Genomic DNA, 27,647 nt, shown 5'->3' on the forward strand with positions numbered 1-27,647 from the left:
CTGGAGATGGTGCCCAGAGTGTAATAATATTACATGTTATATCACTAGATTACTAGAGATGGAGTCTGGCGTGTAATAATATTAAAGATTATATCACTAGATTACTGGAGACAGGACTAGCCTTGAAATGGCAACCTCTGCAGAATTTATTTGGTGTCCCTCATAAGAAGACCTGCTGATTAAGATCCAAAGTGGTTTTACTGTCGGCTGCTGCACACCTCAACTGCCCACAGTCCAAATGAACGAACCCTGAAAGAGAACATTATATAGAATCGCTTCCCTTTGTCATGTGATAATAAGCCAGTCATCTATTAGAATCCCGCTGCCATCCTAGTGTGAGGCAATCTTCAGCGTTGTGACATTGTGATTCATGTTCTATAATCTATAATCTCACTACTTGTGATGTCTGCACATTTATCATGGTGATCCAAGGAAGAAGCCTTCTACTTGTACTCTGCATGCTTCCTGTTCATATGATGAATACCTCCGGATGGGAGATTCCAGGTAGAGATTTCATTATTATTAGTAGCACCTTCTAGGAAGTGAGTTACAATTTCCAGGCCGCAGGAACAAGCTCGAATATGGAGAAGTGACCTCACTAGACGTAATAGCGTAGACCAGCGAACTCCACTTTCTTATAGTAAGGAAACATAAAGTTAATTCTATGTATTTGTTTTCCTCATGGATATCAAGTGTACGGTTACAGAGACGAATGAACATCACTTTCTTATTACAGGACGAGGATTTCTCATGAGACGCAGAATCTTGATACACAATGGACCTGGTCAGTAGTGATACTTGATACGTGACAATAAAATCAACTAAACTTTCACTAAATCGTATCAGTTGTGAAAAAGATGATTTTTGTTGAAAACTGCAGGGAAATCAAATTTCCCATAATACCCATTATAGAGGTCAGTGTGCAGCCAATCAGCAGCCAGGGCACCTTGCTGATGTCACCAAATCTATCCTCCATCTTGCATAAGGGCAGCAGTTTTATTGGACACCTGCATCACATGACCTTGCCATATATAACATAGGCACAGTGTAACCAGCAGCTAGTTTACACTTGAGCGCAGGACGGAGTAGCTGTATTATTTATATACCTATAGAACACATGATCTGTTGATATAGGGACAGAGATATTATATAGAGGATACATTGCTGCTGGTGTGAAAGCCTGTATACCAGGGTTATATTGGAGGGACCAGAGAAAGAAGCTGCAGCACACGTACATGACTGCACAGACAAGTCTCATTCTGGCAGTAGAGAGGGGTGCAGAACTATTAGGGCAGACTGCTAGAGAGGGGTGCAGAACTATCAGGGCAGACTGCTAGAGAGGGGTGCAGCACTATCAGGGCAGACTGCTAAGTAGCTGGAGCAGAGCCTTTACTCCTTGGCCGCAGGATGCATCTGCAAGGGATTGCAGCTCTGCAGCTCATGGCAGACAAGCATGAAGCTTCCACAGCTGCACTAGCATCGGGGGAAGGGAAGGCTAGCAGAGGTGTGACATAGGCTTCATAGCCATTTGCAGCTTGCAGTAACAACACAGGAGAGGACTGGCAGTCACAGGCGGCACTTATCCATGATATTTATAAAATGAACCAGGAGTGGATGTCACCTGACTTCTGCACCCCCATGGCAGATTCTACTAATTAGTTAGCATGCTGGCAATGTTTACTGTTTACTCACATGTAACTGAGCATAGATTTACATCAAAGACTACGCTGTGCTCTCAGGGTGCCATTGCTGGTGGTGCTGAGCTCTCCTGCTTCCACCATGTGTCCTCCTATTTAGGGCTTCTTCACCTGGGCGAGAAAATCGTCCGATTTTCTCGCAATATGAGAGTGAGTGAAAGCGCATGATTATGAAACCAATGATTTTCAATGGTTTCATCCCCATTTGCGATGTTTTCCCGCCTATGATGCTACGTGAAAAAAATCGCAGCATGTTCATTTTTTTGTGATATCGCCCATAGTTTTCAAAGCAAGGGAAGATGATTGCGATCCTCCGCCACTGCTGTGACAGACGTGGCGGGTCTAAAGGGAACCCCCACAGGGTTAAGAGGAAGTTGCATCCAGGGGTTACCCTATGTTCTCAATGGGACTGGCGGCAGCAGCGCCGGCCCCATTGAAAACAATGGTAGAACATCGTGATCCCTGCAGCGGCTGTGACAGCCACCCTGGGGATAAAGAGAACCCTGCAGGGATGGGAGGCTGTTTCCATGTGAAAACACCTCACGTCCAGGGGATTTCAGAAGGATAGCGAGGGCGAAATTCGGGCCGTGAATCATGCTGCTAAACTCCCTCCAACCTTACTTCTCCTGCAGCTGTCATTGGCTCCCATAGGAGTCAATGCAGCTGCCGCCGCCGATGTAAAAGCGCCCGGACGGGTGCTTTTACCCTGCGGAGATACACCTCTGTGCACTGATGCATTGTAAACCAATGCATCAGAGGGGTAGCATATATCGACCAGGGCGTGAAAACCCCCTGATATACGACCATGTGAATAAGCCCTTAAGCCTTATAAACACAACCGTATATACGCAGATTTAGCCTTGCCAAAAACTCACGACCATCAGAAGCATTGGATTCCAATGTATTCATTCAGATGAATGATTTTTGGCCACATAAAGAAATTGCAACTGTAAAAAATAACACATCGACAGCAGAAAACTGCGACCGATTTTATACGCAGTGTCAAAAAATAGGTGTTGCCCTATCTTTTGCTGAGATTCGCTGGAAACTCCTATAGACTCCTATGGGAGCTGAAAAAAAAAGGGGGGAGGGAATTTAGTTGCGTCCAACACTGGGAAAAGGCATTAGAAGTCATCCCAAGGATTTATGCTGAACGGGGGGTTTCACATGTACAAAAACGTGTGCGCAAACACGTTTGTTTAAGCCATAAAAAATGCACCCAAACTAATTACACAACTTAGAAGCTTCATACGTGTGAGGCCTAAGGGCTGATTTACACGTACATAATTTCAACGCGTATTACGCACGCCATGTATGCGGTGAATGGAGTTAGTGAAAGTACATTGATTTTCATTCACCCACTTATGCTAGCATTTTTTAATGCATATATTAGTTGCGTAAAAACGATCGCACATTTTACCAAGTATTACGCACATACAGCCCTAATGTTCTCTATGTGTTGCGTATTAAACGCTGTAAATATACGCAATACATGTGTATATGTGCCGTTTAATACCCAACACTGCTAATAGACATAGCGGGAAATTTAAAGGAAAAAAAAAATTGTCCCACAGTACATGAGATACGCTGCCCTATGCAGTGATAGTTGGCTCACCCCTGCCGCGCACGGCGGTAATACGCTGTGTAATACACGCATCGTTATTCGCATACGCCATGTGATTGAGCCTGATACATACTAATGCACAGTGCAGCTGTGCTCGGAGAAGTTGGTGTGCCCATCCTTGTTTGCCCAGGTCCGGAGGGTCACTTTAAATTGGCTGAGTTATAGTTTGATGGAGAGATACATTCACTTATCTGCTTGACTCTGGACAGGTTGAAGAGCTCCTCATTAAACAGTCTTTACCAAAGAATGATGGCGCATGGTGCTAAAGATTACAGCTTTTGTGTTTTCTACTGTGTAAGGAGTGATGTCATGAATTTGCCATAAAAATTCACTTATGTGAACCCAGATGACTTCATTCTTCACAACCCCAGCAAGGGGGCATGAATTAGTTAGAAAGTACCACTTGGAGCACTGAATTAATCCCTCTGCAAGTTAATTAGAGGCATCATATCACTCGTACTGCCGGCAGTCAAGGTCTTCTGGACAAGACAGTGATTTCCATTTCGGACCGTGTTCCACGGGCGGATAAATCGTTGAGATTCACGCTGGATACAGGAATCTGGACAATTATCGTTCAGTGGAAATGTATTCCCCGACTAAGTGACAAATGAGAATTTGTTTGCTTCTTGTTCGTTTTTCAATCTTTTGCATGTAGAAAACAGAATGACAGATCGGCCCGTGTGAACAGGCAGTCACTTATGAACGACTGCCTGTTTACTGAAAATGAAGGCGGGTGGGCGAGAATGATCCCCTCCATTCGCTAGCAATAATTATTTGTGTGTAAAAGCACAGGAATGAACATCGCTGGGACGACCTGTTGGGCATCTGTACCTTACAGATCGTGGCATGTAAAAGGGCCTGAGGTTAATTCCTAAAAAAATAAAAGCCCAAAAAATAAAAGCCCTCCATCACAGGGTATTTTACACACTAATAACCTCTGAGCCTGATTTGTCCACTGTGCGCCATATTGTGAGACTCGTTAATTAATTGCTGTTAGGGCTTAAACAGACAAGCTCATGTGCAAATGGGTTCCTCACTACAGAGCGTATTTGCGCATGAACAAGTCAATAGTCTTTTTTTTTTACTGTTCAGACTCCGCACTATTGTCCGCACAAAAAAAACAAAAAGATAAGTCAGGACCTATCTTTTTCTGCACATCAGAAAATCAATGGCTTCGCTTCGTCACATTTTACAGGCGTGATTTTCACGTGTGCAAAGAGCTCTGCAAACACGCTCGTCTGTTTAAGCGCTTCACTTTTGCTGGTTTTCTGGCATCTTATGCAGCGATTTCTTCAAAACTGCATTAAAAAAACAAAAAAAACACAGTCATGTGTAAATACATTGTTTAAATCACCATTCTCCCCAATCACTCATTAATTAGACCCAACTGCAATGAAGAACTGATGGGGCATGTTGGCTGATGTGATAAGAGGACTGCTGGACATGACATCACATGCCTGCAGGGTTTGGGGTACAAAAGGAAGAAATTGAATGTTCAATATGTCAATCTGTAATTACACAATTAATGGCACCCCCACAGACTACTAGGGTACTCCAAATAAAGTGTAAGCTTCTCAGTCCGTGGACAGATACTCCAAAAGATTTAAGTAATACGTACATCACACATCGGATCTCAATGGAAAAAAAAATTCAAGTTGAAAATTGTTGCTGCTGTACATTGTGTAAGTTGTTGAGAACAAAATAACTTTTCAATGGTCGACGGAAGCCAAAATCAGCAAGCTATTGAATGCTGGATTCCAAATCACATAAAACATCAATCTGCATGAATTTCATCATGGCAACTTACAATGTGACTAAGTAGTGAATATGGCCCCCAGGAGCCGGTATGCACTCTCAACAATGTCTGTGCATGCTCCTGATAGGACCGCAGATGGTGTTCTGGGGGGTCTCCTCCCGGACCTGGATCACAGCATCAGTGAGCTTCTGAACAGTTTGTGGTGTTACTTGGCAGTGTCATCGGATGCAGACAAAATGGGTTCTAAACTGGATTCAGGACTGGTGAATGTGATGGGCAGTGAATGGCACCAATGACTTTGTCATCCAGGAACTGCACACTCTGGTCATATAAGACCAGGCATTCTCCTGCATCAGTAGGACCCCAGCACCTATTGCAGTAGTGTAGGATTTGATTTTATCCCATTACCTAACAGTCAGAGTACCATTGGCTATCATGTGAAGTATTGTGTGACCCTCCAATCATATCTCTCCCCAGTACTGAGCGCAGTGCCATCATCTGATCAGAGGCACTGCGCTCGCTAGAGGCCGCCAGGTACTGGTTAAGGAGTGCTCTGACAGCTGAACACTTTATAGGTGAACGCTGTATCTTCTAAAATCAACTGCGGGTACGCAACTGAATTAGAGTGTGGAAAATAACATGTGCAGAATTTAATTCCGCAACATGTCAATTTTATCATAATTTCCACTGTGGAATTCACCTCTTCTCAGTGAGGGGGTGAATTCTGCACAAAAATATGCGATAAACCTGTGTCACAACACGCAGCAAATGCAGGTTTTGAGGCAGACTTTCCGTTTCTGATCTGCTTTAGAATGTTCACTGCAGACATTCCACAGCGGATCAGCCCTCTATGGACCCAGCCTTAGGGAATATTATAAAATTCTGCTTCAAAAGTCAAAATACGCAAAATAGCTGAATTCAGAAGATACTGTTCTCCCTCTCACCTCTGAAGTCTTCGCGCTCTCGGCGCCTCCTCAACTAGGCAAGTGAGCTCAGCACCGCTGGTCAGGTGATGTGGCTCGTAGCCGCTTATGCAAAATGATCGCTCAAACTGTCATTCACCTTATCATTTGAACGAATTTTGAGCATTCATCTTTGCGTGCAAATGGGGCTTAAGCCTGGCTGCTGCATTCAGGATAGACTGGACAGAGTAGAGTTTACTGAGGGAAAATCCAATTAGTAATTCATAAAGGCCCATTAACACGGAGAGATGATCGCTCAAAGATCGATCAAATGACAGTTTGAGTGAGAGCTTTGAGCGATCATTTTGCATGAACTATTAAGTAGCTACTCAGCTACCTAATAGCTATAAAGTGTGCAAATAAAGCCTTCACTGAATGCAATTAATAGCCAGAGGGCTCTTATATGCTTTCAGCTCCTTTGTTCTCTGACGGGAATCAATGCTATCAGCACTCCCCGTGGAGAACTGCTAATAAAGCTGAATGATGATTTTTAGTTTGGCTTGAATTTAACGATCAGCTAGCAGTGCCTGAAAAGTGCACGATGGTCGCGCATTTAGACACAACGATGATCGTTCCAACGATCGCTTTTTAGCGATTTTTGAGCGATCCTCGCTCCGTGTAAATGGGCTTTTAGAGTAGTCAAGAGGAAAATAGATCAGGACAATACGTTTTTGCTGTTTCTACGGCAAGAAAAAGACAAATTCTGGAGATATTTTTGAGGTGCATGAGTGAACACGTAGGATACGGGGTGCAGGAAAGATCAGAGTCAGCTGCCCGGCTTTAAGATGGAAGAAAAAGCCCTTTTTCTTCCAGTATTTTGTGCCGGATCTGCGACGGAACCTCCGATTGGAGGTTCCAACGCAAATGTGAAACCACCCTTACTTTATCTTTCAGCCTTAATAAAGATAAAATATTCTATTATTTTCAGACCTCTTTTGTGTATTTGTGGGGCTTTATTAATGGCACTTTTTCACTTTGTAGCATTCATAGTGCTGCAATAAATCTGTAGAAAGGTTGTTTAATAGTTGCTTTCAGTTTATCTACTGTGGTGTTTGCTTTTGATGGATGTAAGCGATGCAAAATAAGTAGGCTCTCCATCACTGTGATAAGCATTTGACGGTAATAGATGCCACATCACAAGAGCAAACAGAAGACGGTGGTGGTGTGTGATGATGACTGCACAGAATACAATTTTCTTTTGTGCACGGATTGATGGAAGAGACAGGTGGACAAACATATTCTACTAAGTAGAGACCAGCTCTTCCTTCACCTGGGTCTTACAGGAGACCTTCATTAGAAATTAATTATTTCCATTGTTTAAACTGGAGATAGGTCAAACCGAGAAGACAGAAAGTGACTTTAACAAGGACTCTTATACAAAGGATTAGTTGTTTCTCTGTCTGAGATACTGTGTTACTTTAAGAGTTTTCCACAGACTAACAATCCAACATGAATGTTTACAGGAATATTCAGTTTTTAGATCACTTTAAAAATAAATTTCTTGCTTATCCTGCAGAAAAAATAATTATTCTGCACAACACACCTCCTCATGTGAAGGATGGAAGTGCTGCCGATAATGATTATACTGTGTTTCAGGTCAATGATTGGACTAATCATTGTTCGGCTCCAATGCGGACAGTATCAACCTGTAAAAAGGTAATTTACATGTTTACATTTACTTGTTTAAATGCCATATCGGCTCGTCTGAAAGGGTCCTTAAGGCCCATTTAGACACAATGATTATCAATTATCACTTGTCTTATGAATCCATCTGTTCTCTGCTCGGAGCGCCCGGTTGTTATACAGCTGAGCACTCCGAGCGGGGTATGAAGAACACAGCTAGACCTCTGTGTTCTTCATACGCTGGCTGTGTTCAAGTAGCAGGATACAGCTGGAACAATAGTATCAGCTGTATCCCGCTATGAATTCCTGATCAGGCTCATCGTTGTCTTTCGGCATGCTGAAAGACAATGATCAGCGACTACTTAACGAAAACTGTTTTGCAGCGCTCCCTCCCTCCCTTTGCCAACAGCTCCTGTAGGCTGATATGGGAGCTGCTGGCTGATTGTGGGCAAAGGATAGGGCAAGACCTATCTTTTCCGGCCACCGGATCCAGCAGCGTATGTGGTATGTTTTCTGGCCGACTGATTTTATGCAGCTTAACATCATTCATCTAAACAAATGCAGTGATTTCCAATGCTTCTGATAGTCACAATTTTAGGGCAACGTTTTATCGTGGCAAAATAGCCACAATAAAATGCTTGTGTGAATAAGGCCTGAAGGAAAGGTCCTGCAAAGAGCTGGCTCGGCTCTGGAAATGCCTTTATACTTTCAGTATGTGTACGAGCCAACAAGTGTACTTGAGTCCAACTGACTAAAGTATGGTGTCTAGCAGACCAGCATAGTCCCTATGGGTTAGGGGAGGATTGGCCATTACAGAGGTGAGGCCTGGGGTCTATCAGAGGTGCTCTTACTGAGGTGGGGGCTGGAGTCTATGAGAAGTGCTATGATGGAGGTGGGGGCTGGGGCTTATGAGGGCGCTATGACAGTGGTGAGAGCTGGGGCCTATCACAGGCATTATTACTGAATGTTGGCCTATGAGGGACATTATTACTGAGTGGGGGTCTATGAGGGGATTATTACTGAGTGGGGACACTTTTACTGTGTTTGGGGAACTAAAAGCAGGACTTATGTGGGGCCTAAAGGGAGCACAAAAAGGGGGATACTATTACTGTGTTATTCAACACAGGTTGCCTTATTACTATCTGTGGTACTGCAGATTGGGAGATTATGTAGAGGTTTGGAAGATGAAGCCAGTTGGCTGGGAAATTGAGGAGTCAAAAATGCCTGTGTGTCAAATTCAAGTATAGATTAGGATAGCGCTCCTACTGGTGCAGGAATCCGATTGGATAAGGAAAATAAGTGGACACTTACCCAGTGTATAGTGGAGCCTTGGGAGAATTTTTCCAAAGGAGCGTGGATTCCCTCTTTTTTTTTTTTAATCTATTGATTCATACCTGTGTGTCAAATTCCACAGAGAAAAGTTGTGGCCAGGAGAAGTCATCATGATAATCTGGGCCAGATAGAGAAGATCATTGTGATCATTGGATATGGTGGTACTTTAATCACTTAGATGGTCTGTAGAGCTGCTATCATCAACTATATAGTCACTGTATGGGGGGTGGGGGGAGGGGGAAATAATGGTCTTTGTATAGTGTTTTCTTCAGTAATTCTATGGTGATATGATGTGTTCATGGTCTGGGGGTATTATCTGGCCCTTATACAGTGTTATTATTGATATTTGTAGTAGTCCTTATTCAGTGTCATCAGGCAAAGAGTTCCATAGTCTCAGTGCTCTTACAGTAAAGGATCCCCTTCTGTGACGGTGTAGAAACCTTTCCCCTAGACACAGAGGATGCCCCCTTGTTACAGTCACAGTCCTGGGTATAAACATTTGATTGGAGAGATCTCTGTATTGTCCCCTGATATATTTAGGCAGTTATTAGGTCACCCCTCAGCCATCTTTAGATAACTCTAATGTTGATAGCCTCTCTGGGTATTGTAGTCCGCCTATTCAATTTATTAATTTAGTTGCTTGCCTTTGAACCCCCCAACACTGTACACAATATTCTATGTACGGTCTGACCAGTGACTTGTAAAGGGGAAGAACAATGTAAATTTTCAAAGCAGGTTCAAAGGCAGGCGAGTAATAAATGTAATGGGCGGATTACAGTACCCAGAGAGGTTATCAAAATTGGGGTTATTCAGTTTAGAAACAAGATGACTAACTATGTAGAGATACATCAGGGGACAATACAGAGATCTCCCCCACAAACTGCAATCACAGCTCCTCAGAAAATGATTAAAAAAATCAACTAAAATATCTGCAAAACCTAATGTATAAAGGCAGCTGCTCAGTGCTTCTAGCAGAAAAGCCACCCATCTAGACTTTGGCACACCGCCTATGTACCATGTGACTATGATAGCAATTCCATCACAATGTTGAGGAATCACCCCATTTTATACATCTTTGTCAAGAACAGTAGCGAGCAAGACATCATAGAATTGTACAATTATTGAAGATTGCAAAGGTGGCCATGTCTAGTCTAGTAGGTCTAGTCTTTTTCACACCATGTTTTCTTTCATTTGCACTTAGTTGTATTCTGCATTTTCTTGATATGCTTGGCATAGTTAAATGCTTCATATTCCATATTATATAAAGTGTAACAAAAGATGCCAGTTAGAGATGAGCGAACGTACTCGTAATGAGTACTTACGCACCCGAGTACCGCCATTTTCGAGTACTTCAGTACTCGGGCGTAAAGATTCGGGGGGCGCCGGGGGGCGGGGAGAGGCGCGGCGGTGCGGGGGGTAGCAGCGGGGAACAGGAGGGAGCCCTCTCTCTCTCCCTCTCCCCCCCACTCCCCACTGCTACCCCCCGTGCTGCCACGGCGCCCCCATGCGAGTACCGCTGTACTCGAAAATGGCGGTGCTTGGGTGCGTAAGTACTCGTAACGAGTACGTTCGCTCATCTCTAATGCCAGTGCATCAAAAATAATAATGCAAGGTCTTTTTCTTCTAGAGATAAGCCTGATAACACAGCCGCTGCTACGAGTGACCTCACCCTTCAAAAACTTTGCTCTGAATTTCCTGGCACATGGAAATCTTTTTGAAGTATGGCTTATTTTCTATGACAAAGACATTAAAAGGAATATCAGATTCAGTAATGTCTGTACCAAGAAGTCTCCATACAGCGCATAATGAATATGACAGAAGTTCCCAGCGTACTAGTTGAAAGTTTTACCACATCCTTTAGTTAACTGCCATTTATTTTTAATTTAATTAAGGTTGAAGCAAACGTCTTGTGCCAGTGAATGTAAAGACATTAAGATGCTGAGAAATTAAGATCTGTCAGAATTTGTTGCAATAAACAAAGGATCTCTGTGCGGAGTACACAATGGACTGTTACACTGCTGGCCATCACATATACCAGTGTTTTGCTTCCCTTTTTCCATCTTAATTAAGCAATGCAATAGCCCTTGACAATCGCGCATTTCTTTGAAGGTATTCTTTTGCAATAAACTTGTAAATCAAATATCTGTTCGAAACAAGAACAGAAGTCTACGCAAGTAACCGGCGATAGTACTGTATGTTGCATTAAGTCCACAGATGCATGATGCAGAGGACCCGTCTGCCTAAGTACACTATCCATAAAGAATGGCACAACGGTTTGTATAGTTGTAAAAACATAACAAGCTCACTTTCAGCCCTGCCTTATTCCGGTCCAGCTGCGTAACCAGGGCAATTCCATCTAGTATTCCAGCCAGCTACATCAACTCCACACCCATCACAATGCTGCTCTGTTTGATGTCTGAAACAAGATCAAACTCCTGGGCTTTACACATCCTGCTTCCTACACATGCAAAATCATTTTATTAGCAGCCAAGAGAGTTCATCTAAACCGCTCTCATTAAAGCTGTTGATAGGAGGAAGTTTGTCATTTTTTAGCTTCACATGGTCAGTCTGCAGGGAACTCAGTAGGAGACCCATCCAAAAGATATTTCAACTTTACTGGGCAGAAAACATCAGCGGAGCAGTGACTTCTTTTATTGACCAATGCATGAAATGTTAATGGGGTTTACCTATGATTTTACTTGCATCCCTTCTACTAAACGGGCAAGAAATATGCAAACAAAAAAAAGCATCGGATAATGCTCCATGCTTGACAAAGACACCTGGGAGGGTCAAAACATTGCGTGCCTTTTTATGCTACATAAATAAAGACCACTTGATGACTTCATACTTGGATGGATAATGTTACTTTCCACATCTGTCCAATAATGCTCTTAGTCTAATATTGATAGCCCAAAGGAGGAGGGGAAATTGCTGTGGTAAAATTTTCAGCTTCCAATGTTCTATTTCCAGATTTATGATCCCAACATAAGTATAGTGGGAGTCTCTCCTTTATTGGGCAGCATGGTGACTCAGTGGTCAGCACTGTTGCTTGCTGGGGTCTTGGGCTCAACTTTCAACCAAGCACAACATCTACATGGAGTTTGTATGAGTTCCCTATGTTTGGTTGGGTTTCCTCAAGGTGATCTGACGTCCTACCACACTCGAAAACCACATCACTAGGCAAATATAAATTGTGGCCGACCACCCCCATTTCGCAAGGACAGAGCCCAATGTAAATGATGACAATCTGTGTACAGCGCTTTGGAATATGTATGTGCTAAATAAATGAGCAAAGTAAATAAATATTGTCATTCATATTATGCATCTCAGGATATTCACTACTCCTTTCAATCAATATCACACCTTGCTGTTCTATGTGATATTGAGTAGTGAGCACACCAAGACATGGAAACTGAACAATCTCAATAAAGAAGAGATTCCAACATATATTCATTATATATCTTCTACATGTTGCTCGTACGGTGCCACACAGTAAGGTGAGACTATTTCAACACTAATTTCCTCTCCCCTTTGAATATCCACAGTATACTAGGAGCACATTCTAGTCCTTTTATATTTGCCTATTTCTTCTCTTAAGGTCATACATTGGTGAAGCAGTGTATAAAAGTCTTCAGTGTTACTTTTCTTATTGACTTGTGGTGTTGTGCTTGCATTGCACGGCCACGTAAGATGAGAGTCTAATTGTGCACTTTGTTGAACCCAGATGCTTATCCATTTAATGTCCCAGACTGTGTCTCTTTTCTAAAATGCTCTGCTCAACTGGGATATTTTCCTCCATGGCTGGAAGAGCAATGTGTTGTAAAGCATGAGTCTATTAAGTCAATTAAGACTCTATGAGCAAAGACAGGACTCAACAAGGCAAAACATGGATTGGCTGACATGTCCATCCCAACAGACTAAATATAATATATAAACTGTATTATTAATAAATTAAACACTATATTGTTGGACTTATGAAGAAAAATAATTGAGGCATTAGAATAAAGCTGCCTTGAACATAGAGTAACTGATAGTGGAATGATTGTACAGCCTACAGTCTTCAGTACAGACATCCCCACTAGCATTCACATTTTGTTTTCCATTACGCCGGTTGGGTTGCACAGTTGCAAATACTTTGGCATTACTTATCTCCAGCAGGGGTCAGACTGACCCACCAGAGTGCTACATAATAATCTGAGGTGTATGGTCCCATCGGTCCAGTAAAAAATAACCTCATTGGAGCTGATTTGGAACCCATCACTTGCTGCTAGTGATAACTCCTATGGGTTAAGCCACAAGTTACTTATTAGGATATATTAATACTTGTGGGTAGAATGCTAACAACATAATTGAGGGCTTAGTCACACGGGCACATCTGCACCCGTACATGGGCGCTAATGCGCCTGTGTGACTGTGCCCTTACTGCAGGAAGAAAACGGCCGTACTTCAAGACAGACAATTCCCCGCAGCGCTGAAGAAAGAACACATGACCGGCAATGAAGCCGGTCACATGTTCTTTCTCCCGGCGCTGCAGAGAGATGTCCGTCCTGAAGTGCGTCCGTCTTCTACCTGCAGTAACACGCGACCGTGTGACTAAGCCCTTAGGATGCAGTTAAAAGATGCCATGCATATGTTCTGTATAGACTGGCCGAAATACAGCAATTTGACACGGTCTCCCCTTTTTTCAAGGTCTTCTTAGGTTATGAGCAAATGCCATAAAGATCTACAGGATTCACATAGCTGTTCTAACTCTAATACATTGGATGGTTAATTCATAGTCCTCAAAATTATACACACATAGTTGTAGGACCTGTTCAGTAAATGGCAATACAAACATGGTGCCCTCGTTACAAAATGCCCAAACAAAATAAAAATAGAATGGGAAGATGAACATTATCACTTTCTCCTCAGTTTATTGTAACATTTATGCAAAATCCTAAATTATGTCATACCCTTCAATTATGATTTGATTGATTATAGTGGCCCAAGGGATATGCTCCTCTAGAAAGTGTCCAGAGCAAAGGCTAAGGGTCATGTAACCTTCTCCCCTTTAAGACATTAATGATGCATTTTACTGGCAGGCATGTCTTTTCAAGCATGAACATAAGCTGTAGCCTTGCACATTTTGTAAGAATTTGTTTTCCTGTTGAGCTTTTCATTCTATAGCCATGGGCATTAATATGATGCATGTCCTCCCTTTTATACTATAATGCTGTAACAATCTTACATTTTTTCGAAACACTTTTCACCAGACTACTAATTTTCACATTTTTTGACTCTTGGGATATGCTTATTTCTATTCCTACCTAAAAATCATGATGTACGGTGGGTAATGCATTCCATATTTGTTGACGAAGCACATAGTGTTGGAGTAGATTGAAATCACTTTTCTATTCCTAGTCTAAAAGTGACAGCTTGTGCTGTTTCTGCAGTTTGGGAATCCCTGAACATGTTGTAAGGAATGATGCTTAGGAAACAGTGCACTAGGTGCTTGCAAAAAGGGGAAATATTCAGGGAAACTGTGTGCATCTATTCAGTTACAAGACCCACACCAATCTTCAGAATGGGAGTCCTATGTCCCCCTCTTCTTATCACTGCGAGTTTGCTGCACCCACCTGCAGTGAGGGGAGATTGAATAAAGTAGCGATTGCCCATGCATAGTACTGATTCATTCATTTCATTGAGGCTGACGTAAATAGCCAAGTACAAGGTGCTTGGCTACCTCCACTAGTGCAATTGGAAATGGATGGACTGGCACGTTGCATGCATGACTGCCGCTTCATTCGATCTCCTCCTCACTGTAGGGGGTGCAGCAAGCCCACAGTGAGGAGGAGAGGGAACACGGGATCCTGTTCTCGAGATTGGTGGGGGTCTCAACAGTAAGACCCTCATCAATCACTTTTATCATCTATCCTTTGGATAGGTTATAAAAGTCAATTGTGGTACAATCTATTTAAGGTGGCCATACACCTTAGGGGGCTGTCAGCCAAACAACTATTCCCAACCCCAACATACACATGTATGCTCAATTCTGTAGAGCATGCATGTGTTTTCAATGGGGAGACGGGAAAAAGCCATTGCCAGACACCTCTAGTTGCAGCTCATATACCTTGAGAACAGGTAGATTTGAAATTCAACATGCGAGACATCTTCTTTTCCTTAACAACAGCTGTCAAGGGAGAGTTGGGACAACTCCATACACATAGGCTAGTCAGCTGGTCCTACCAAAACTGTAGGATTCGGCGAACATTCATCTAATGAGTATGGTCATCTTTAGTGAAGTAATGTTTCCGATATGATATGTCATTAATACTTATGATTCATAATATTTTTACATTATAAAATCAAGTCGCCATTCGTGTATTAAAGGTAAGATTGAGATCTGCTTGGATGAGAATGTCTAGTAATGACACGGTAGATTCCAAATTAGTAAGGAAGAAAATGTATGAATAGGGATTTCCTATGAAATTTCCTATGAATAGCTGAGCATGTGCAGTAGTCTAAAGGCCCATTTACGCACAATGATTATTGCTCAAAATTTGTTCAAACGATGTCTTTCGAGCTAAAATCGTTGCGTGTAAATGCTACCAACGTTAGGTATTCGGCCAAACTATGATTTTTAGTTCAGCATAAAAACCATTGTTTGGCTGGCCAGCTGACAGCAGGGACCATACACTGTGATTCTCCACAGGTGCGCTGATAAAATTGTTTTCAGCTGCTATCCCAAGGAAGAACAATGGAGCTGTATGCAGATAACAGACCACCCGCTGTTATCAGCATACAGCAAAGGGAGCTTTATTTAAATGCAAATTAAGCTAATAAGCTACTAATAGACATTAGTGCCCATTAGTAGCTATGCAAAATAATCACTCAAAACTGTCACTCAAACTGTATTTTCAGCGATCATCTTTGCATGTAAATGGGGCTTTAGTTTCTTATAAAGTCTGAGTGCAGATTGGTAGAAACTCATAGAAAATAATGGACATATGTTATTTATAGAGATATGTACAGGCTTACACATAGGTAGAGGACCGATGTATATATTTAGGTCCATTGCTCCTGGAATCCCCACTGAAGGGCTGAATTCTAATGAATGCTGATCACTTCAGTCTTGCCCTTTAAATATCCTTATAAAGGACACAAATATAAGTATCGTAATACTTTTTTATTAAGTTTCTAAATGTCTTTAGCTTTCTTTATAATTGGAACTATTAAGTATTTATATAGAAACTAACAGCACAGAAAAGCTTCTGAGAAAAACAATCCAGCTCTCTAGGCCCTTAAGAGAACATATTTAATGTGTGCTGAGCACTCAAGATAATGACCCTCTACTGACGGGGAGCTCCTGTGCTCTGTCAGAGTCGTGATATTTTGTGTTGTACACATGAAAGAAAACTTCATAAAAATGGGGAAAGCTTTCTGTCTCTAAAATGTTATAGAACTCAATCAAAATATACCATAACTGCTCATAAAAATAACCCCCCATAGTACATATACCTTCATTTCCAGATATGAGAATATATAAACTTTTGTAAACCTGCTTCTGATGCCCATTTCCTGAAGTTGTAGATAAAAGGATACTCACATTCTATAACATACCACTGTGTAATTGTTCATGGCTGCTGGAAGACCTTAACTGTTTGAAGTTACAGAGTGCTCTAGGGAAGGAACCTGCACTTTTCTCAGTGACCAACCGGGATAGAATTTTATTGGAGGTATTAAACTCTTTCTTAGGTCTTATAAACTGCAATGTGCTTTAATGTGTTAAGACTTGCAGATAAATATAGTATACTGTACGTAGAGTGTTTATATCTTGCTCTCATGCAGCATTTCTTATTTCATGTTGGCTTCTTAATTAGCAAAGGAGTATTGAATGACAAAGATTACATTACAGAATAACAATATTAATCATTACTAATAAGAGAAGTGACAGAATAGGTAAAAGTTACTAACCACTTTATGGTGCAACATATATTACAATAAAGCTCCATGAAGCGCTCATTGAGCCAATATCGGAGATTTCCATAAACAAAAATTAGCCCATTAAGAACCAATTGCTGTAAATATATGGCAATTGATCTTGGGCTTTAATCCCACGCCATAGTAAAAATATGGAGTGGGATTAAAGCTCCTGCAACCTAAATATTGTTCATTGGTTCCAGGCATGCCTAGAGTGTTATACCAACTGGCTCCAGGCACCAAAAGGATTAACGGTGGTTCAGTTAATCCAGTTACAGGATAGCTGGCTTTAGTTCCAGCAACCCCTTTAATCCTGGAACTAACACTCCCTTTCATAGGTACTAGATCCCCTATGAATGGTTGCCCAAAAACCAAGGAAAACATCTCTTGGTCTACTGGACATATGATCATAGGGCATAAGCCCCGTGCAACAGCATCTTATCCAATAGGACTCGGAGTGTGAACAGTGGAGTTCTAGGTTGGCGACATAAATGATCATACGTCGATCCTAGACACTGTCACTAAAGGCTAGAATCAGTCTCTGGACGAACCGACAGGATATTTCAAATAAGCTCATCATTGATATTATCCAGTCGGTCCGAATAGAGGACTATTCTCTATATTTGAAATCTTATCCCCTCCAAATACTGAGGGTCAGGCATTATATACTCCTGATGAACCGCTGTTAACTAGCGGGGAAACGCGTCGAGTACAAAACGAGCACAAAACGCTTGACATCATTACGAGTATAATACAAACTTTAGGCCACCAGGCTGGTTTACAGAGAACTACAACGAAAGGTAGTTCTCTGAGGAAGAAAAATTATCAATAGAATTATCTTTACACTGGTCCTCATCACAAGAATCAATGCATTATTGAAGGCTATTATGCCCGATTTTAGAGTTCTATGATTTAAACATAGCTCTACGCTAGGCTTTACATCGCTGCGTGGATACCAATAAGACTATACGACTATGACCTGAATTGACAGGTTGTCATCATGACATAGAAGACTGTGTATAGTCAGTTCTCCTCACATCTCACATATAAGCGGTGTCCTGTGTTAATCATATGCCTAGATCGATTTCCCAATATATGGTTATTGAGATATTGGAAATCAGTTTATGTTTGTTGCCCACACTTTGTTCTGGTTTTAAAATTACTCTAATAAAGTTTGAAAGCTTTTAATTAATCCTAACTGTGAAGGGCTCTTGTAACCTAAACTCTCACCATATCCACCCTGAAATCCGAGACTATACAAATTATATATCAAAATATCCAAAACAAAATGGGAAAGCCATTCATGTACTTTATTTTAACGTATATATACTAATTTTAAAAATAACTATAAATTTAAAAAAAAAGTGTTTTGCTTTTTGTATGCATTACACCTATTAAAAAAAAAAATGGAAAGCAAAATCATCTATAAAAGATATTAAAAAATAGCTCTATGTCAGGAAAACAAAATGCAGCAAAAGAACATGTGACCGGCTTCATTGCCGGTCATGTGTTCTTTTAGGTACGGCCGTCTTCTAACTGACAGTCACACGGGCCCATCGGCGCCGGTGTACGGGTGCAGATGCGTTCGTGTGACTGAGGCCTAAGGGGTTAAAGTCAAAATAAGTCGTCTGAATGTGTTCAGACTTTTGCAAAATAGCTTGTTATGACGTGTGAATTGAGTGCTGCCCTTCAAAATTACTTAAACCATAAGAGATTATTTTGCCTTTAAAAATTAATGGTCTACCCTTAGAATAGGTCATCTATATCGGATCAATAGGGGGTTTGCTGCTCAGGATCCCCACCGATCAGCTTATTGAAGGGGTCAATTGAAGTGAATAAGAAAAGTCTGTGTTATTAAAGAAAAGCAACTATAATACAGCATTCTGAGTGCAAACATGATTATGCACAGATGTAAACATTGAACACGCTGAGGCACTTGCAAGAGCGCCTTCACCACCACAAGAGCACCTCTGCCCCTTCAATCAGCTGATCGGTGGGGATCCAGTGCAGCAGTCTCAGATATTGATTGTCTATCCTGAAGATAGGCCATCAATTTTTTAAAAGACTGGATAACCACTTTAATTCATTTCAGTGGAGAGTAATCCTTCTTGCATAGCCACCTCTGTATGATTGATGGTATGGGCCCATGCTTGGGGTTAGGAGTCAAATCATACCAATATCCATTTACATTCCAATAGGTACCAAACAGAAATTCATCTGTCATATGCTAAAAAGGAAATTGTCATTTATCACTCCACAGATCACCTCTCCACTGCACCCAAGTCCAGTGGTGACATACTTTACACCAGTCTAGCTGTTGCTTGGTATTGTGTATCACATTCTAAAGGTTGTGTGCAGCCACTTGAGCTTGGATGTCCATTTCATGATATTTCTGATGCAGAGTTCTTATGCTGATGTCACTTTCAGAGACTGTCTGGAACTCTGTAGCGAGTGATGCAACCGGATAAGTAATTTTTTATGTGCCAAGTATTTCAGCACTCAGCAACCCTACTCTGTGAGTTTGTGTGGTCTTCTGCTTTGTGGCTGAACTGTTAATTAGGAGGAGTTTCCACAAACGTTTGGTTATATACTTTAGTCTAAAATATGCAAGTTCTTAATCATCACAATCCACTAAAATGTAGAAAAACAGAGAACATTGATCACAATTACTAATGACTGTTTGCCCTATTTAACATATCAGTTGCTGGAATTCTATACTTAATTTACGCAAAAATCCAAATTTTTTGACGAACATTGTGTGCAAGTAATTTCTCAATAGGATATGTATATTTCCATGGTAACACTGATTGTATTTTAACACTGGAAGGCCATTCATTTCTAAGCAGTCAACCCAAAATGAGTTCTCATACAAATATTGGTCTATCCAGCAGTAGAAAACGTTAACACTGAATTCACTGTCAATAGCAGCAATTGTCATTTGAAATTAGTCTATGATGTAACCTAAAAATTAATCAGATCTTCCTTAAATTTTACCATGTAAGACAAACCTAAATATACATCCCAATTCAATATTTGCCTCTTAAATGGATTATTCAGGTTTTAAAAATTGATGGCCTATCCTCAGGATGGGCCATCAATATGTGATCAGTGGGTGCTGCCGCCTGGGACCCTCACTGATCAGCTGATTGAAGACTGTAGCCTCTTCAATGTTAACATCTGAGTACGATCCCATGAGGACCTTAGAATGCCATATTTTTAATAACAGCCATTCTGAGTACCGCAAGCTTGTACTATTTACTTCAATGAAACAAGCCTGCAGTACTTAGAATGACCGCTATAAAATATGATATCCTGAGTCCTCACGGTATCGTACTCAGATGTAAACATTGAAGAGACTGCAGCACTCACTCAAGCGCCATGGCCCCTTCAATCAAGTGATTGACTGGCGGAGGACCCCCACCAATCAAATGTTGATGGCCTATCGTGAAGATAGACCATCAATTTTTAAAGCCTGGAAAGCCCCTTTAATGTTTTCTTAGCATCTGTTACTTGGTCATAAGCGCGTGCTGAGCTACTTATCTTGTGATCTTATAGGCTCTGATTCTCTAAGTAAGGTTGTTGTCTAGGGCAGGGGTCCCCAACTCCAGTCCTCAGGGACCACCAACAGGTCATGTTTTCAGGATATCCTATGGTAAGATCACCTGTGGCAATGTCTGAGGCACTGATGATAATTACATCACCTGTGTAACAATGAGGAAATCCTGAAAACATGACCTGTTGGCGGTCCCTGAGGACTGGAGTTGGGGAACACTGGTCTAGGGCATTCAAAAGATATTGGCCAACGGCAGAAAATCAGGCTAATAGCCAAGATAAAGTGAACAATAGGCATGTACTTCATTTTCTTAATATTAATTTTCAGATTTGTTTAGTTTAGAAATTGTATCTTCCATATGAAGCCATAAGGTTCCACTGCATAATACTGCTTGTATACTGGTTCTATTTGTTATAGGTATGAACAAAGTTGGTAAATCCTGCCCTATAGTACAAAACTGCCTTGTTGCTCACCACTGTCTGTTGAATCTATGCACTTTTCACCTTACTATCTGCTTCCAATAGGCCTTTGAAAGCCAAGCTTGCCTATTAAAACTCATTGGCCTGTGTTTATTCCATTCATAAGAGCTGAAATGATACTCTTTTAACTAGCCGATAAACAAACCAAAACACAACTGCCTCTCATTTGCATCTCAACAGAAGACCTAATAGACCTGGTGAGCCTTCACCAACTTGCACATCTTCTGCCATCCCTCTATGAGAGATATAAAGCACTTCTTAAGAGAAGCTACTCCATTTACATGGCTAGCCAGCTGCTCATTAGATAAATGGAATGAATTCCTTTTTTACTACACCCATTTCCAAGAATAATAATGATGCTTTGTCTCTTTTAACTACTCCCAAACTATCCTTTAATTGCTGTAGTTACCGAGTTAATACAAATTTATTGCCTTGTAGAGCCAGTGAAGATCTCCTGTAGCTTTATGTGGGCTATTTTATAAGGACTGTTATCAAATCATTAACATGGCATTCATTGTGAAAGATCCTATTATTTATCTTGTCGTACATTTTGAGTCTACAGATGGCTTTGTGGCTGAGTACTGTATTTTCTTGTAATATGCTGTAAAAGCCTAAAAGATCATAGAAAGAAAGCGTTCACGTAGAAGAGCCAATGGTTTTATTGGGCAAGGAGGTGGAGAGACAATGTCGGATAGAAAATATGCACAAGAATAAGAATATATTTCACTTGACTGGTTTTATGAGAACGGCAGTTAATGACAAGTATCCTGTCTTTCATCTTGTAAAGAAGAACCATCAATGTGCATTTTCTGAATAATCCTTTAAAGCAGTCAAAAAGTGCAAGATGTTGTAATTTCGATGGTCTACATAACTAACGTAAAGTTCCCCATTTCACGTTTCATTTATTTTTTCAAAATCCTAAATTGTTCTTTTCATAAGGATTAGGGTTGAACGCAGTGAACCAGTAGAGCCCTGTTTCAGGTCAAATTTAGCTAATTATTTTGTACAAATCTGAACCCAACTTTTAGCAAATTTCTACCCAATACAAGGTGCTATTATTAAAATTCGCTCAGCACTAATCCTGAATGCTGGTGTATATACTGGTGTATAACGCTGTCTAAGAGCCATAAAACCCCTGTATAACGCTCTCAGAATGTTATATAGGACTTCATGGCTCTTAGACAGTGTTACACACTATTTTAGGGGGTTTGGTTTGAACTAATTTGGACCAAAATAAACTTTTTGCAAAAGTGTGGCAAAGTTAACTTTTCAAAACTTCGCTCATCATTAATAAGGATTACCTAGATTTTTTAAAATTGGTATGGTTTCCATGTATATAGCATCTCAAATGGGGATGGTAATCCATAATTTGTATTTAAGCCGATTGAGGGCTCAGTCACACGGGCGCATCGCCGCCTGTGTTACTGCAGGAGGAAGACGACCGTACCTCAAGACTGACGTCTCTCTGCAGCGCCGGGAGAAAGAACATGTGGCCGGTCATGTGTTCTTTCTTCAGCACTGCGGGGAGTCGTCCGTCTTGAAGTACGGCCGTCTTCTTCCTGCAGTAAGGGCTCAGCACACGGGCGCATCGGCACCTGTGGACGGGTGCTGATGTGCCCGTGTGACTGAGCCCTTAGGATTGGCCAAGGCTATGAACTAGAGTGTCTGAAGCTATCCGCTACTTATCCAGACTGTTTTAGTAAACTCATGTCTTTGCACCAATAGCATTGACAACTACTACCTGGTCTCACATGACATCATAGTATAATCTTGTGACTACTATGCATATTGTTCAGCCTTTTATACTTACTGACTCAGGTTGAAGTCTAGAGAAAGGAAAAGAAACACAATTGAATGCCATAGACCCAATGCCTAAAAGCAGAAATATTCCCACTACTCTCCCTAACTGGTAATTAAACAGATCCCCGGATCAACAAACGTAAATAATATGCATTTATCATGAGAACATATTAAAAGACGACTGGACAGAGTAAAATAAAACCTCACTCGCTTACCGGAAAACAAGCACTAAAATAATAAAATCAGGTATGAATGAATTCTGGCAGCAAACGTTATCCTTGTTTGGCCTGTATGAGACATTTGCCAAAATACCCGAAGATGGCTGCTTGATGTTACAATAAGTGACAAAAAGACTGTGGAAAATGGTAGTAAGGCATCACATAGGATCCTTTGTTTATACATTTGCAATGCAAATTGGAAGCTTGTTAGTGCATTTGCTAGAGATGCAAATACATTTAATTGCCCAGCTTCCATTCAACACTCACCCACTCTTCTATTTTAGTGATAACATCAGTCACAATAGACAATAAACTCACCCACAAGAAATGATTGTTTATGGAGCTACGCGGAAATGCCATATTGGTGAGATGTACTAAATCACTGCTTGCAAAATGCATTTGTTAGGCAGGGGTAAAGAATGTTATTTTCTTAGAATCGTCTGTTGAGCACGCTTTGGTAAGTTGCGCCAAGCAAGCACAAGAAGGACACTTCATATATTTAACATTTTAACAGACATGCTTTCTCTTACATACTAGCATACAAGCTATAAATGTATGTGCAAATTATTTCCAGTAACTAAGAGAATAATGTAGATGCATGATGAATGGAGAGATTTGTCTTAACTTCGCCATCTGCACACGCAGTACAGACCTCTGGGCCACTGGTATTTTCCAATTCAAATCTACAAATTCCCCATCTACAACAGTGAAGGTTTTGACAATCTCTCTCTGCTTAACCACAGGTGTCTGATTTTCTTGGTGCCTCTGGGAAAATTCATTTACAAGTGAACCCTCTTTCATAAGTGACCAGTGAATTGGCTGGGTATTTTGCTGTAGCTTTGTGAACATGCACCAGTCCTCAGTCCTTTACTTCCATTCCAGCATCTTCTCTGTATTTTGATTGCACACAAAGTGTCCATTAAGGCATCTGCACCAGGAAGATTAATCTATTATTTGAGCTTCAGGTTGCTTCTTTTGAACCACAGGCAAGTGGCGTTGGAGTGACACGGAATAGCCAGCGTTGCTCATGGCTAAGTCCTTTGATCTTAGTACCTTGCAGAGAAGTTGATGTTGAGGCAGAATTTGAACCCCTGCACCTGTTGCTTTGAGCTTTACCACATCAGTGATGAAAGGGCTGAGGTAACTGAGCTGAGCATGTATGATCACACTCATCTTTATTTGTTAAAGGGTAAGCCATCGTGGTGGGAAATTCAGATTGTAAGAAACCACTAAAGTATTTCACTTGCAAGAATCCTACTGTGTAACTAGATAGTGCTGATCTGGACTAACACAAATAATTAGGGGTAACAGTTAAAACAACGAGAAGTACACAAGTGTTTATGTGTTCCATACTATTGCCTCTATGCATTAGGCCATGTTCACACTACATTTGTGATGAATGTTCTGTGTATATACGTTTGGCCGGTATACATCGGCATTCAGTTGCTGCAACCATATTAAAAAGCAGTTACTTTTCAACGTGGTATTTCTTAACCCTGGAACAACTAAGTGAGTCTCTTGAACTCATGCCATAATGTTTTTCAGAATTTGTGGTACTTCCTTTTATCTTTTGTGTATCCCCTTCACTATTCCTCCATCATGTTGTCCAATGTAGAACACAATTTTGCACTTTCTTTCTACTTTATGTATGAACCAAATAAATGCTATTACTTAGTTTTGTTACATAGACACTAGAGATGAGCGAACGTACTCGTCCGAGCTTGATACTCGTTCGAGTATTAGCGTGTTCGAGATGCTCGTTACTAGAGGCGAGTACCACGCGATGTTCGAGTTACTTTCACTTTAATCTCTGAGACGTTAGCGCGCTTTTCTGGCCAATAGAAAGACAGGGAAGGCATTACAACTTCCCCCTGCGACGTTCAAGCCCTATACCACCCCCCTGCAGTGAGTGGCTGGCGAGATCAGGTGTCACCCGAGTATATAAATCGGCCCCTCCCGCGGCTCGCCACAGATGCATTCTGACATAGTTCAGGGAAAGTGCTGCTGCTGGTGCTGCTGCTATAGGGAGAGCGTTAGGAGTTATTTTAGGCTTCAAGAACCCCAACGGTCCTTCTTTGGGCCACATCTGACCGTGTGCAGTACTGTTAAGGCTGCTTTTAGCAGTGTTGCACAATTTTTTTTTTTTGTATATCGGCCGTACAGAGCATTGCGTCCGCAGTCTGCAGTCATTGTACAGAGTATAGGGCCAGTACTGGTGAGGCAGGGAAAGAGATATTCAGGCTATATAGGCAGTGGGCTTTTTCCAAAAAATTGATCGCCGTCATCCCGCCAGAGGGAAACAGTATACATAATATTATACGCTGCCTACAGTATCTATCTGCTGGGGGTAGTAGTCCTAATTAATACGCAGCTAAGCGTTACAGCAGGCTTGCGCAAAATTGTTTCCTGGATCTGCTGTCTCTGTTACATGATCGCCGTCATTCCGCCAGAGGGAAACAGTATACATAATATTATACGCTGCCTACAGTATCTATCTGCTGGGGGTAGTAGTCGTAATTAATACGCAGCTAAGCGTTACAGCAGACTTGCGCAAAATTGTTTCCTGGATCTGCTGTCTCTGTTACATGATCGCCGTCATCCCGCCAGAGGGAAACAGTATACATAATATTATACGCTGCCTACAGTATCTATCTGCTGGGGGTAGTAGTCATAATTAATACGCAGCTAAGCTTTACAGCAGGCTTGCGCAAAATTGTTTCCTGGATCTGCTGTCTCTGTTACATGATCGCCGTCATCCCGCCAGAGGAAAACAGTATACATAATATTATACGCTGCCTACAGTATCTATCTGCTGGGGGTAGTAGTCGTAATTAATACGCAGCTAAGCGTTACAGCAGGCTTGCGCAAAATTGTTTCCTGGATCTGCTGTCTCTGTTACATGATCGCCGTCATCCCGCCAGAGGGAAACAGTATACATAATATTATACGCTGCCTACAGTATCTGTCTGCTGTATCAGCTCAGCATTTTTTAAAAATAGAAGCAAAATACTTAAGGCCTACTACTGGCCTTTGGCCACTTGACTGCTTCTGCGCTGTGAATTCCACTAGCTCAGTCATACGCACCTACGTCTCACTACAGGCATGCGCAAAATTGTTTCCTGGCTCTGCTGTGCGTTCTGTAAGGGAAGTCAGCCTTCAACCACAGGCCAATAAGCGGCACATTTAATTACAGCGTTCTGTTTCTGCACTACTGGTAATACAGCATGCTGAGGGGTAAGGGTAGGCCTAGAAGACGTGGACGCGGGCGAGGACGCGGAGGCCCAAGTCAGGGTGTGGGCACAGGCCGAGCTCCTGATCCAGGTGTATCGCAGCCGACTGCTGCGGGATTAGGAGAGAGGCACGTTTCTGGCGTCCCCACATTCATCTCACAATTAATGGGTCCACGCGGTAGACCTTTATTAGAAAATGAGCAGTGTGAGCAGGTCCTGTCGTGGATGGCAGAAAGTGCATCCAGCAATCTATCGACCACCCAGAGTTCTGCGCCGTCCACTGCTGCAACTCTGAATCCTCTGGCTGCTGCTCCTCCTTCCTCCCAGCCTCCTCACTCCATTACAAAGGCACATTCTGAGGAGCAGGCAGACTCCCAGGAACTGTTCCCGGGCCCCTGCCCAGAATGGCCAGCAATGGTTCCTCTCCCACCGGAGGAGTTTGTCGTGACCGATGCCTAACCTTTGGAAAGTTCCCGGGGTCCGGGGGATGAGGCTGGGGGACTTCCGCCAACTGTCTCAAGAGCTTTCAGTGGGTGAGGACGATGACGATGAGACACAGTTGTCTATCACTCAGGTAGTAGTAATTGGAGTAAGTCCGAGGAAGGAGCGCACAGAGGATTCGAAGGAAGAGCAGCAGGACGATGAGGTGACTGACCCCACCTGGTTTGCTACGCCCACTGAGGACAGGTCTTCAGAGGGGGAGGCAAGTGCAGCAGCAGGGCAGGTTGGAAGAGGCAGTGCGGTGGCCAGGGGTAGAGGCAGGGCCAGACCGAATAATCCACCAACTGTTTCCCAAAGCGCCCCCTCGCGCCATGCCACCCTGCAGAGGCCGAGGTGCTCAAAGGTCTGGCAGTTTTTCACTGAGAGTGCAGACGACCGACGAACAGTGGTATGCAACCTTTGTCGCGGCAAGATCAACCGGGGAGCCACCACCACCAGCCTCACCACCACAAGCATGCGCAGACATATGATGGCCAAGCACCCCACAAGGTGGGACGAAGGCCGTTCACCGCCTCCGGTTTGCACCGCTGCCTCTCCCCCTGTGCCCCAACCTGCCACTGAGATCCATCCCCCCTCTCAGGACACAGGCACTACCATCTCCTGGCCTGCACCCACACCCTCACCTCCGCTGTGCTCGGCCCCATCCACCAATGTCTCTCAGTGCACCGTCCAGCCGTCGCTAGCGCAATTGTTGGAGCGCAAGCGCAAGTACGCCGCCACGCACCCACACGCTCAAGCGTTAAACGTGCACATAGCCAAATTTATCAGCCTGGAGATGCTGCCGTATAGGGTTGTGGAAACGGAGGCTTTCAAAGGTATGATGGTGGCAGCGGCCCCGCGCTACTCAGTTCCCAGTCGCCACTACTTTTCCCGATGTGCCGTCCCAGCCCTGCCCGACCACGTCTCCCGCAAC

The sequence above is a fragment of the Eleutherodactylus coqui genome, chromosome 1 (assembly GCF_035609145.1).
Source record: "Eleutherodactylus coqui strain aEleCoq1 chromosome 1, aEleCoq1.hap1, whole genome shotgun sequence".
NCBI classification, from domain to species: Eukaryota; Metazoa; Chordata; class Amphibia; order Anura; family Eleutherodactylidae; genus Eleutherodactylus; species Eleutherodactylus coqui.